General features: G+C 47.3%; 1 protein-coding gene across 2 annotated transcripts in view; it reads right to left on the bottom strand.

Moving 5' to 3' along the window:
* Positions 1-13,015, bottom strand: part of SLC16A12 (solute carrier family 16 member 12) — a 192,397-nt gene that overhangs the window by 139,959 nt on the left and 39,423 nt on the right. Inside the window, exon 2 of one of the 2 annotated variants that reach the window (XM_073548172.1) lies at positions 8,251-8,436. The exons of the other annotated variant lie outside the window; for it this stretch is intronic. The gene's annotated coding sequence lies outside the window, so the exon portion shown is untranslated. The remainder of the gene's footprint in view (positions 1-8,250; positions 8,437-13,015) is intronic. 2 annotated transcript variants of the gene reach the window in all.

The raw sequence follows: 13,015 nt of genomic DNA, 5'->3' as shown, positions 1-13,015 counted from the left end.
AATAGGTTTACTAGTCCTCCAGTGATAATCTCCTGCTGATAAAAACAGTGATTTTATCAAATCTACAGCAAATAGCCCGATAAGTAACACATCGCTGGAATCAGGATCTCTGTCTCCACATTATGTAAGGAATCCTACACAAAATCCACATGTGTTACATGTGGAAATTGGATGTAGATTTGATGTTAATTTCACCCCTTGAAATGCAAATAGTGGAACAATCAGCGATTCAGTAATGAATCCATCCTCAGAGAAAAGATAGTACAGACAAGACAAGACAGACAGACAGACAAGAATGCAAAAACAAACACTTTCCTCATTGCTTTCTATATGGCTAAGTTTCAGGCTTATATCAAATTGGTTTTAATTTTCATTTAATGCTGTGAACACTGTGAACCTCACAAGGACACATGGATCAGAATAGTGAGGCCGTACTAGGCCATAGGCCGTAAAAGGGAGGCCGGCATGACAGGGTAGAGAGGGAAGTAGATACGGAGGTGGTTGGTGTATAGAACATTGAATAGGGGGTTAATTTTCTGGGCTGGCATGGATGGGCTGGGCTAAGTTGTGGGTCGGTCACATAGGTTGGGGGGGGAGGGGGCACGGGCTGTTCGTATAAAAAGGGGAAGCCATTTTAGAGGGACAACCATTTTGGGTACACATTGGCAGCAATAGGAATCTGAGGTACCTGTCATTATGGAGATCGAGTCCGTTCTCCAGATGCTGAGGGATGCCGCGGGTTCCCGGGGCGCAGGATGGTTGCAGTCTTATGTCCAGGATCTGCTCCACGGGGTGGCGGGGTCCCCTCAACCCCAACTAGAGGAACGTCGGCCACGGAGATCTAGGCCTCCGGTGCGCCTTAGTCCTGAGCCCACCCCTCGGGTCCGGCGCCGTATTAGGAGCCCCTCCAGGGACCCTCCGGTACAAGCTGCGAGCTGCAGGGCTGGCGCACGCAGACAAAGAACCGGGAGGAATCCTGCTGGTCGGCGGGGCCTGCCACGGGGGGGAGTATCGGCTCCCCCTCCTTCTCATGACACAGCAGGGAATATGGATCCGGGTCCTGGTACGGCGGGGCCTCAACATGGAACAGGCCCCGCTCTGCGTGGGAGAGGAGACACAGCGAGTCGGCGGGGGCCTGCGGCACAGGCCTCTCGGCGTGGATCCAGCACAGGAGTGAGGAGTCGTAGCCCCGCCCACCGGCCGAGAGCACAGGCCGCCCGAGGTAATGAGACCAATGGCCGGGACGTGGGGGCGGCGGGGCTGCAGGCTGACGCAGCGACCGCTCTGCAAACACAGCCGGAGGTACCGGGGGAACGGGGGCCAGGATCTCTGGTGCTCCACGGCGGCAGTTGTAGCTCCGCCCACCCGCTCACAGCGGGGAGCACGTCTTCGCCGGCTGCATGTCAGTTGCCAGAACCCCCGGGGGGGAGAGAGCTCCGGGGCTGTTACCATTTGGGGAGTATGGGGGGTTTAGGGGTTGGAAGTCAGCAGCCCCCTGTGCATATGGGGGAGGCTAGCAGGGATTGGAGTGACCATGGGAACGCTGGGGTGCCTGGAGTGGGCAGGCAGCACTTGGCCGTCCAAGGGGGGGAGGTGAACGGTACCAGGTGCAACATGACAGCTCTGTAGGAGCTCAGCAGCACGGGCAGCATTTGGCTGGCCTGGGAGAGGGAGGGGAGAGAGGCTATGGTGGATGCAGCAGCTCTGGAGTAGATCAGGGGTACGGTCGGCAGCCAGCTGCCTTAGGGGGGAGGGACGCCTGGGTCAGCGCGGGGTTTTGCAGCGCAGGGGGTCCCTGGGAGGATATCCAGCAGCGGCAAGCATCTCCGTGGAGAAGAAGAAACGGGCAGCAATTAGCTGGCTCCTCGGAACTCGGTCCAAGAAGCTGGATGTCGTCGCAGAGGGGTGCGTCTCGGCAGGATTCGTTGGAGGACAGCGACCGGCGAAACGAGCCAACGATCGGCCCAGGGACGGGTGCGGTCTCTTCTCGCCTGGACCATGGATCTAGCACCCAGGCAGCTAGGTGAGGCGTATACTGAGCATAATGTTAACCCTTCTTTGTCTTTACGTGATAGTAGGGGTAATGTCGGCTTAGCAGGGGAAGGGAATATGGGGGCTGGGTCCTTTTTACACACCCTACGTGAGCTAGTTCGGTCTTGGGACTTGAGTAATGTGCCGGGTGGGGTTTCTCCAACGTCAGCTTGGCTGGGTGGTGATAGGGAATCGGGGAGCCAGGGTCGACCAATAGGGTCAACTTTGCCAGGCTCATTAGCGGTGGATAGCAACTCAGCAGCTATCGGCGAGGGGTTAGGGGTGCAGAGTTCAGGGGCTACACCATTAGACGTAGCTGAGAAAGAGAAAGATGAAGACGTACGTATCGGCGATGCGGCAAAAGGGGAAGTTTACGTTTGTTTCGAGGGCCCCCTAGGTACGCATCTGAAGCCCGAGGTTAAGGAAAAGATTTGGAAGGGTGAATACATTGAGATATTCTCCCTGCTTCCTTTAGAACGTTTCAATCTGGATAGAGTGAGAAGGGAAGACAGTAAGAGGGAGGATGAGGATAGGAGATTTCGTCTAATTCCCAGAACCTTTTCGAATTGGTTGCAAGCGTTCGCGATACTGGCTAGTGTGTTAGGGGAGAAGGCCCCGGACAATTGTTCAGGCCTATTCTGTTATATGGATGCAATTGGAGAAGCATACAGGGTTTACGGAGGGCAGGGTTGGTTGCGGTACGATGAACAGTTTCGCCAAAGGAAAGCGGTTAGACCAAGCATTCGTTGGGAGCATAAGGACATAGCTTTGTGGATGAGGGTGATGGTTCCGACTAGGGTGGGACAAAGTTATCAGGGGTTTCAAGGGGGCACCGGGGGTCCAGGACAGTCCGGACACTCGGTGTCAATGCAAAAGGGACTGTGCTTCGCCTTTAATGATGGTTCCTGCAGATTTGGAACAAAATGTAAGTTTAGACATAAGTGTTCCTCGTGTGGGGGAAGTCATGGGGCATCGAAATGCTTCAAAGCTGGAAAAAACCGGGGTTCAGAAGGTACTGAAAAAAGGAGTGACTCCGGTCCGTCTGGAAGAGATGGAGCACTTTCTAAATGAGTACCCTGATAGGCCTGCAGCGTTGTTATTAAGGGATGGTTTTAAGATTCCTAGTGTTGATGTTGAGTTTCAATTGTCTACCAAAAATCTGAAATCTGCACTTCAGTTTCCTGAGGTGGTGTCTGAAAAGTTATCTAAGGAAGTTTCGCTGGGTAGGATTGCAGGCCCCTTTGATTCAGTTCCGTTAGATAATCTGCGAGTTTCTCCATTGGGTGTCGTTCCAAAAAAGGAACCTAACAAGTTTAGGCTCATTCATCACCTCTCGTTTCCGAAGGGTTCTCCGGTAAACGACGGCATAGACCCGCAGCTGTGTTCGGTGGTGTATACATCCTTCGACGCTGCTTTGTATTGGGTTCGTGCTTGCGGAAAAGGTTCATGGCTGGCAAAAACGTATATTGAATCGGCTTTCCGGTTGTTGCCAGTCCACCCAGATAGTATGCACCTTCTTGGTTGTTTTTGGAATGGGGGTTTCTACGTGGATCGTTGTTTGCCTATGGGCTGTTCACTATCATGTTCTTACTTTGAGGCTTTCAGCACGTTTTTGGAGTGGACAGTGAAGGAAGTGTCGAGCCTGAAGTCATGTATTCATTATCTTGATGACTTCTTATTCGTTGGCCCGGCGCAGAGTACCAACTGTTCGTTGTTGTTGCGTACCATGGAGAGTTTGGCTAAACGTTTTGGAGTTCCATTGGCACAGGAAAAAACCGTAGGCCCGGCTACCTCTTTGAGTTTCCTGGGCATTGAAATTGACTCGCTAAACATGGAGTGCAGGTTGCCAGTGGAGAAGGTGGCGGAGATGAGGGCAGAGGTTCACCGGGTCAGCAGTTTGAAGAAAGCAACTTTATGGGAGGTGCAGTCCCTGCTGGGCAAGTTGAATTTTGCTTGCCGTATTATGCCCATGGGGAGGGCCTTTTGTCGCAGGTTGTCTTTGGCGACGGTTGGGGTTCGATCCCCGAACCACTATATCAGACTAAAAAAGGAAGTTTGCGATGATTTGAAAGTGTGGGCCTTGTTCCTTGATTCCTACAATGGTAGGTCCATGTGGATTGCATCGGTTGTGCCGGCCGAGGAGCTGGGTCTTTTGGTGGGCTTATCGGATGGCAATGGTTTTTGTACATTCTTCCAGAGGGAATGGCTAAGGGAAGTCTGGCCGAAAACATGGAAGGAGTTGGGTTTGTCATCTAGCCAGGTGGTGCGAGAGATATTTCCCATAATTGTCGCGTTGTCACTATGGGGGTCGAGAATTCAGAACAAAAAGATTTGCTTCAGATGTGAGTCAGTGGGCACGGGTAGGGCCCTGAATTCCTTGTCTTCCTCAGAAGGAGCTGTCATGAGAATGCTCCAACATTTGGTTTGGTTAGGCTTAAGCAATAATTTGTGGATCATTTCGGAGGTTGCTTCTGAGGTCAAGTTTCCTATCCTTGATGCTCTTTTTGCTTCACAGTGGGATCGTTTTCGAGCACTGGCCCCACAATCGTCGATAGGGGGGTTGAGGTGTCCCGCGGAGTTATGGAACCTCCCGTTGGCGCGGTAAGAGATTTGCTATCCAGATCATTGTCGGAAGGAACTTGGTCCCATTACAGGAAATCTTGGAGCATTTGGGAAGAATGGAAGTCTTCCCTGAACGATGAGATGGATGAGGAAAGTAAGCTATTGATGCTGGTGGGGCACGGTTGGGAGTCAGGTTGGTCGGTGCCAAAAATTAATAATTTCATGTCTGGCTTGGCGTTCGGCTTTAAATTTAGAGGCTTGCGGGATTTGACGAAGAATTTTTTAGTACAACAAGCGTTAAAAGGTTGGAGGAAAGGCTGGAAGTCGGTGGATGGGAGACGGCCTGTATCGTACGAGATATTGTTAATTTTGGAAGGCCAGTTAGGTTTGGTCTGTTTTTCTCAGTGGGAAAGGGCTCTATTCAGAGCAGCGTTTTCTTTGGCCTTTTTCGGGGCTTTTCGGATTGGGGAGTTGGTTAGTCCATCAAAGAAAAGGAAAGGTGGCCTTTTGAGGCATGATGTTGACGTCTATGGGGATAGATTAGTTATATTCATTCGAAGGTCAAAAACGGATAAAATGGGTAAAGGTTGCAAAACTGTTCTTTTCAAGGTTGGGGGTTCCCCCATGTGTCCAGTTACATGTGTAAAAAAAATTTTTGGGCGATGTGGGCGTTCCGGATTCTCCTCTTTTGGTTCATGAGGATGGTTCGTTTTTGTCGCGCTATCAGTTTGTAACAGTTTTTCGGGCGTGCTTGGAAAAAGGGGGCATTCCGTCCAAAAACTTTAGTGGCCATTCCTTTCGCATCGGAGCAGCCACGGAAGCGGCAAAAAAAGGCTTGGGCGAAGAGGTGGTTAAGAGGATTGGGCGTTGGGAATCGGCGCGGTTTCGCTCATAAGTTCGCCCTACTTTGGTGTAAACACGGCGGTGGCTTATTGTAGTTGATAAGTGTTGTTGTTTCTTTTCAGAGTCCGCACATCTCCTCTGTTGGATCATGGGGCACTCGTTCGTTTTCAGGGCAGCACTGAGAGCGGCAGTTCGACCGGACGGGAGACAGCTGGGTGTGCCTCGTGATGCAGCCGTCGTGAGATGGATCGGAAAGCGGGGCATGGTCTGGAGACAGCTCCTTCCGGAATTCCACAGATTCGCAAGACTGGATTGCCCCCCAGAGTTACTGGTCATACACTTAGGGGGTAACGATATGGGAAAGCGGCCATGCCGCGAATTGATCACCGACATTAAATTTGACATGCTGCGACTGTGGGCGATGTTCCCTAGGTTACTGATCATTTGGTAGGATATTATCCCGAGAAAAGTATGGCATGGGGTTCGGTCTGTTCAGGGCATTAATAGGGCCAGAATTAAAGTGAATAGGGCAGTGGCTCGTTTTATGGCACGAAACGGTGCGATCGTGGTGCGTCATTTGGATCTGGAGTCGGGACAAGGGTAGTTCTGGAGAAAGGACGGAGTTCATCTCAATGCTGTGGGGTTGGACATGTGGTGTCTAGCGGTGCAAGAAGGCATTGAAAAAGGTTTGCAGGTGTGGAGGGACACAAATGTTTGAGGCGAGGGTCAAAACATTTGTGTTGATGGCGCAGGGGGGGTCCTCGAAGTTGGTGAGGCTGGACGCCCTGGGGGCGGGGGACCGGAATGGGGTCCTGGACTCCCTCCAGAGCGGGCTTAAGTGGACGACCATTTTAGGTATCCCGAGGACGGGAGAAGGATCTGGGGGAGGCTAATGGTTCTGGACAGGCGGGTTGTTCTGGTGCCTCTGAGCTGGTGCTTTACGGCTGGAGGTAAAGAACTCGACCTGGGGCCATACGGGATGGTTAACATCTTGGAATTTTGGTTTCGGGCTTCGAGGACCGCCCCCTCTCGGTTGTGATTTAATGTAATGTTTGTTTTATGTTAAATAAATGGCTGCTGTGGCCAAATTATCCAACATCCTTGGCTTGGGTCTTTATTATAAGGGGGGTAATGAGACGGTTGAGTTAAAGGGGCTGGGGTTACGGATTCAGGTATAGGATCTACGAGGAATCTCGAATACCCCCTTTGTCAAGTGAGGCCGTACTAGGCCATAGGCCGTAAAAGGGAGGCCGGCATGACAGGGTAGAGAGGGAAGTAGATACGGAGGTGGTTGGTGTATAGAACATTGAATAGGGGGTTAATTTTCTGGGCTGGCATGGATGGGCTGGGCTAAGTTGTGGGTCGGTCACATGGGTTGGGGGGAGGGGGCACGGGCTGTTCGTATAAAAAGGGAAGCCATTTTAGAGGGACAACCATTTTGGGTACACATTGGCAGCAATAGGAATCTCCCACCCACCCTCCCCTTTGTTTCAATCTAGTCTATGATTGTAAGTAGGTGTATTCAATCCATTTCATTGTCTGTAAGTTTTTGTCATGGCAGTTGTGCGCAGGGGGGGTCCTCGAAGTTGGTGAGGCTGGACACCCTGGGGGGGGGACCGGAATGGGGTCCTGGACTCCCTCCAGAGCGGGCTTATTGGACGACCATTTTAGGTATCCCGAGGACGGGAGAAGGATCTGGGAGAGGCTAATGGTTCTGGACAGGCGGGTTGTTCTGTTGCCTCTGAGCTGGTGCTTTACGGCTGGAGGTAAAGAACTCGACCTGGGGCCATACGGGATGGTTAACATCTTGGAATTTTGGGTTCGGGCTTCGAGGACCGCCCCCTCTCGGTTGTGATTTAATGTAATGTTTGTTTTATGTTAAATAAATGGCTGCTGTGGCCAAATTATCCAACATCCTTGGCTTGGGTCTTTATTATAAGGGGGGGTAATGAGACGGTTGAGGTAAAGGGGCTGGGGTTACGGATTCAGGTATAGGATCTACGAGGAATCTCGAATACCCCCTTTGTCATGTATATCATGAAGGAAAAGCTGCACTGGGACCATGATTCTTTGGAGACTGATACTTTTTTTTATGTGCTTATTCACACAGTCATCAGGGAGGCTTTTTGAAAACTGGATGAAGCTTAACACGAAGAAGACGAAACTTGGCCAAGTACAGTCGAAAAATTCATCATAATTTACACCACAAAAGTCCCTAACCGAAATACATTTCTAGGGGTGGCACACAGCCACTAAAATATATGACAAGTTTTTTAAAGGGGTTGTATGGAACTTTAACATTGATGGCCTATCATTAGGATCTCTGATAGGTGGGGGTGCAACACCCAATACCCACACTAATCAGCTGTTCCCGATGGAAAATGTGCATTACGCAGTTGACGTAGCTTTGCAGCTCTGCAGCTCTGCAACTGAGTAGTTCCAGCTGCCGACAACAACGGGAACAGCTGGTCAGCGGGGGTGCCGTGTGTTGCATTATCACCAATCAGACATTGATAGCCTATGCTAAGGATAGGCCATCAATGTTAAAGTTCTAGACAACCCTTTTAAGAATTTGGCACATCGGACTTCACTGGACTCCACATGCAAAAAAAAAAAACACATAACCATCAGTTACTGTAGATACTAAGGGAGGACACTATATAATATTGGATGGTGCTATTATTAATAAAGTAAGAACTGTGTATAGAAACATATGGTGCTATCTACAGTATATTAGGAGAGTACAGTATGTAACAGAGAGCATCGCTATACATAATAATAGAGGATACTTTATAACAATGGACAGCACTATACCTAATAAGGCAGGTTGTTTGAGAAACAAGACTGCTACCCCCATCATCTATCTGCAAGCCATACAGATCTACCAGTGATGTCTCAGTCATTTTCTTTCATTTCTTCTAAATTTGGTCAGACCATCACATCAACATCTTATAGCCACGACTTGTCTCTGCAGAGTTTGCCGCACGGATCACCAATTCCCTGAAAAAAATAATGTTTCATATACATGAATAAAAAATGTACTACACTGCACTCTGAATAAAAATATGCCCTTCACCACTAATATATAATTATCCAATGTAGCCCCTTCTGGTGGAAATCCTGCTGAATGATGAAGGCCGAGCAATGACATTAATACACCGCCTGAGTCATAGAGAGGGCACAGACCAAGAAGCCACAGGGAAGCATGTAATGTATACAGGGAGTAACAGAGCGGCATGAATTTATCCTTAGTTCATTCTCTGCTACCTTGTGTCATCACAATTTTGGATTATAATAGAGGCAATCTGGCCATTGACCCCCCCTATCCTGGAGCCTTGGACTAAGGCCGCCATCACACTACCGTAGAATACTGGCGAGTGCTATGCGAGAAAACATTGGCCCAGTGTTAATCTATGGGGCAGCTCACATCACTGTTTATATTCTCTACTGTATTTGCTGTGCGTGTAAAATCACAGCATGCTGCGATTGTCACCAAGACTCGTCAATGCAAGCCTATGGGTGAAAGAAAAAAATCGCACAGCACTCGGACCATGCAAGTGCTGTCCGATTTTTACTCACTGGCGTGCTTTGAAAAGCCTGCAATTCATGTACTGCATACAGTAAAATCATACTGACAGGTTAGAATAGAATAGATAGAATAGATATATACACATAGAATACATAGATATATAGATGTCAGTGGCACACACACATATATATGTATATATATTACATAGAAGAAAAGCCAGCAATTCATGTGCCGCATACAGTAAAATCACAGTGACAGGTTACAATAGATATATAGATGTCAGTGACACACATATACAGTATATATATACAGTATATGTATATATATTACATACATAGAAAAAAAGCCAGCAATTAATCTGCCATGTACTGTAAAATCACTGCAGGAGCCGATAGGATAGAAGAGATGGATTACATACAGTAAATACATATAGAATACTAGATGGAGGCCGGATGCTATCGCATCTGGAGGGCGGTAATGTCACGAAGGGGGCAGGCTTTGCAGCATTGAGAATCTCTCCCCCATTTGCTCACCCACCTATCCACTCTCTCTTTCCCCATGTGCTGACTTCTCCCGCCTGTGCTCTCTTCTTTGACCTGTCTACCCCATGTGCTGTCCCCCTTGTCTGCTGTCTCTCTCCTTCGTGTGCTGTGTTCTCCCCTCATGTGCTGTCTCCCCCTGTGCTCTGTTTCTCTCACCCCTGTGTCTGACCGTGTACAGAACATACCACAGCTCCTGGGCATGTGAGGAAGCAAAAGACAATACTGACATTACAGCAGGAGATCGCAGAGGATACATTTTGTGAGGTAAAGTATTGCTTAAAAACAGTCAGTGAAATATTTTACCTCACAAAATGAATCCTCAGTGATCCCCTGCTGTAATGCCAGTATTGTCTTTTGCTTCCTCCCCTGCCCAGGAGATGTGGTATGCTCCGTACACGGTCAGACATAGACAATATTTAAAATGAACTTTTGTTCATAGGAAAACCCCTTTAATGTGACCGGCTTCCTCTGCATGTAGACACATCACGCATCTACCACCTGGATCAGCCGAATGATTGACCGCTCCTGCACGGAATTCGTGCAGGCGCAGTGCGATGGTGTTCCGCTGGTGGTACCGCACAAGAGGCTGCGTGAGTGTGTGAGTATGAGTGTGTGAGTGTGGGTGTGACTGAATATGAGTGTAATAGTATGAGTGTGAGTGTATGAGTGAGTGTGTGAGTGTGACTGAGTGTGAGAGAGTGTGTGTGTGTGTATGAATGTGAGTGTGAATGTGAGTGTGTGTCAGTGTATGAGTGTGAGAGTGTGAATGTGAGTATGAGAGTGTGAATGTGAGTGTGACTGTGAGTATGAGTGTGTGTGAATGTGAGTGTGTGATTGTGAGTGTGAATGTGAGTGAGTGTGTGAGTGTGAATATGAGTGTGAGTGTGTGTCTGAGTGTGTGAGTCTAAGTGTGAGTGGCAATGAGTGTGTGTGAGAGTGTGAGTGTGAGTGTATGATTGAATGTGAGTGGGACTGTGAGTGTGTGAGTGTGAATGTGAGTGTGTGTGTGATAAGAAGGTGTTCTGCTGGTGATACCGTGCAATAGGTTGGTACCAGCAGCAGTTTCCATACTGAGACACCCATCTCTTGGGTGTCCCAATATGGCGGTCGGTGAACTTTCTCCACTTGGAATTCTGGGATATGACATCAGAACAGGAAATGAAAACATTACGAGACAATTATATAAATAGATATAGATATATAGATGTCACTGAAAAATAAAATTAGTGCAGTGTGAGCGCAAATTACTTTACATGTACTTAATTAATAAAAGATTATTTTTTTGGAAAAAAATGGTGTGGGCTCCTGCTCAATTTTCGTAACCAGCAGAGAGAAAACCAACGGCTGGGGGTCAATGTTTATAGCAAGGAAGGGGGTAATACCTATGGAGCTTCCCAGGCTGTTAATATCAGCTTACAGCTGTATACTTAGCCTTTACTGGCTATTAAAATGGGGGACCCTAAAAAAAAAAGATGTAGGTTCCCCCTATAATTATTAACCAGCAAAGGCTATGCAGCCATCTGTGGGCTGATATTAATAGCCTAGGAAGGGGCCATGGATACTGCCCCCCAGACTAAAAACATCAGCTCTCAGCCACCCCAGAAAAGGTGCATCTCTAAGATGTACTTAGCCTCGCTCTTCCCACTTGCCCTGTTGCGGTGGCAAGTGGGATGATAGTTGGGGGGGTTGATCAAGCCATGAGGTTAGTAATAGAGAGGCGTCAATAAGATGCCCCTATTACTAACCCCATAGTCACATTGTATGAAATCACAGACACTCAGAAAAAAGTCCTTTAATTAAAAGAATGACACAGACTCCTTTAATAATGAAGCCATACTTACGACCTCACCCATTCCCTCAATGCCCTCATCCTTTGCAAAACAGTTTAAAAGAACAAACAAAAAAATTCCTCACCTTTCCGCAGAGATATACAGCTCTGGCAAAACTTAAGAGACCACTTTCAAATGTTCAGTTTGTCTGATTTTTCTCTTTATAGGCATATTTTTGAGTAAAATGTAAACTGTTCTTTTAGTCTATAAACCACTGACAACATGTCTCCAAATTTCCAAGCAATACATTTTGGGTTTTTTTCTTCTGAAAAGGAGAAATAGTCAAAACTAAAAAACAACAGTGCTTTCAGACCTCAAATAAGGCAAAGATAACAAGTTATTAATCATTTAGAAACAACAATACTAAAGTTTTAACTCAGGAAGAGTTCAGAAATCAATATTTTGTGGAATAACCATGATTTTTAATCACAGCTTTCATGCGTCTTGACATGCTTGCCACCAGTCTTTCTCACTGCTTCTGGCGTAAAAATGTAAGCATTTCTTCTTTGTTTGATGGCTTGTGACTATCCATCATCCTCTTGATTACATTCCAGAGGTTTTCAATGGGGTTCAGGTCTGGAGAATAAACTGCCCATGACAGGGTTTTGATGTGGTGGTCTCTTAATTTTTGCCAGAGCTATATACAGCTCTGGCAAAAATTAAGAGACCACTGCAAAATTTCCAGTTTTGTCTGATTTTTCTCTTTATAGATATATTTTTGAGTGTAATGTAAATTGCTCTTTTATTCTATAAACTACTGACAACATGTCTTCAAATTTCCAAGCACTAAATTTTGTATTTATTTTCAGAAAATGGGAAATGGTCAAAAGAACAAAAAAATGCAGTGCTTGCAGACCTAAAATATTGCTAAGAAAACAAGTTCACAATCATTTAGAAACAACAATACTAATGTTTTAACTCAGGAAGAGTTCAGAAATCAATATTTTGTGGAATAATCATGATTTTTAATGCGTGACCTTATGCCACTCCTGGTACAAAAATGTAAGCAGTTCTTCTATGTTTGATGGCTTGCGACTATCCATCTTCCTCTTGATTACATTCCAGAGGTTTTAATTGGGGTTCAGGTCTGGAGATAGGGCTGCCAATGACAGGGCTTTGATGTGGTGGTCCTTCATCCACACATTGATTGACCTAGTTGTGTGGCATGGCGTATTGTCCTGCTGGAAAAACCAGTCCTCAGAGTTGGGGAACTTTTCATGAGCAGAAGGAATCAAATGTTTTTCCAGGATAACCTTGTATGCGACTTGATTCACACGTCCTTTGCAAAGATTAACCTGGCCAATTCCAGCCTTGCTGAAGAATCCCAAGATCATCACCGATCCTTCACCAAATTTCACAGTGGGTGCTAGACACACTGGCTTGTACGCCTCTCCAGGTCTCCGTCTAACCATTAGACGACCAGGTGTTGGGCAAAGCTGAAAATTAGACTGATCAGAGAAGATTACCTTACTCCAGGCTCTAGGGTCCAATCCTTATGGTCTTTGGCAAACTTCAGCCTGGCTCTCCTTTGCTTCTCATTGATGAAAGGCTTTTTTCTAGCTTTATATGACTTGAGCCCTGCCTCTAGGAGCCTGTTACAAACTGTTGTTGCCGTGCACTTCACCCCAGCTGCCATTTGCCATTCCTTTTGTAGGTCACTTGATGTCATCCTGCGGTTG

The sequence above is a fragment of the Dendrobates tinctorius genome, unplaced genomic scaffold, assembly GCF_039654945.1.
Source record: "Dendrobates tinctorius isolate UK_male_01 unplaced genomic scaffold, ASM3965494v1 ptg000156l, whole genome shotgun sequence".
NCBI classification, from domain to species: domain Eukaryota; kingdom Metazoa; phylum Chordata; class Amphibia; order Anura; family Dendrobatidae; genus Dendrobates; species Dendrobates tinctorius.
Note: the sequence above shows the minus strand (reverse complement) of the source record. Positions and strands in the feature narration are given on the sequence as shown.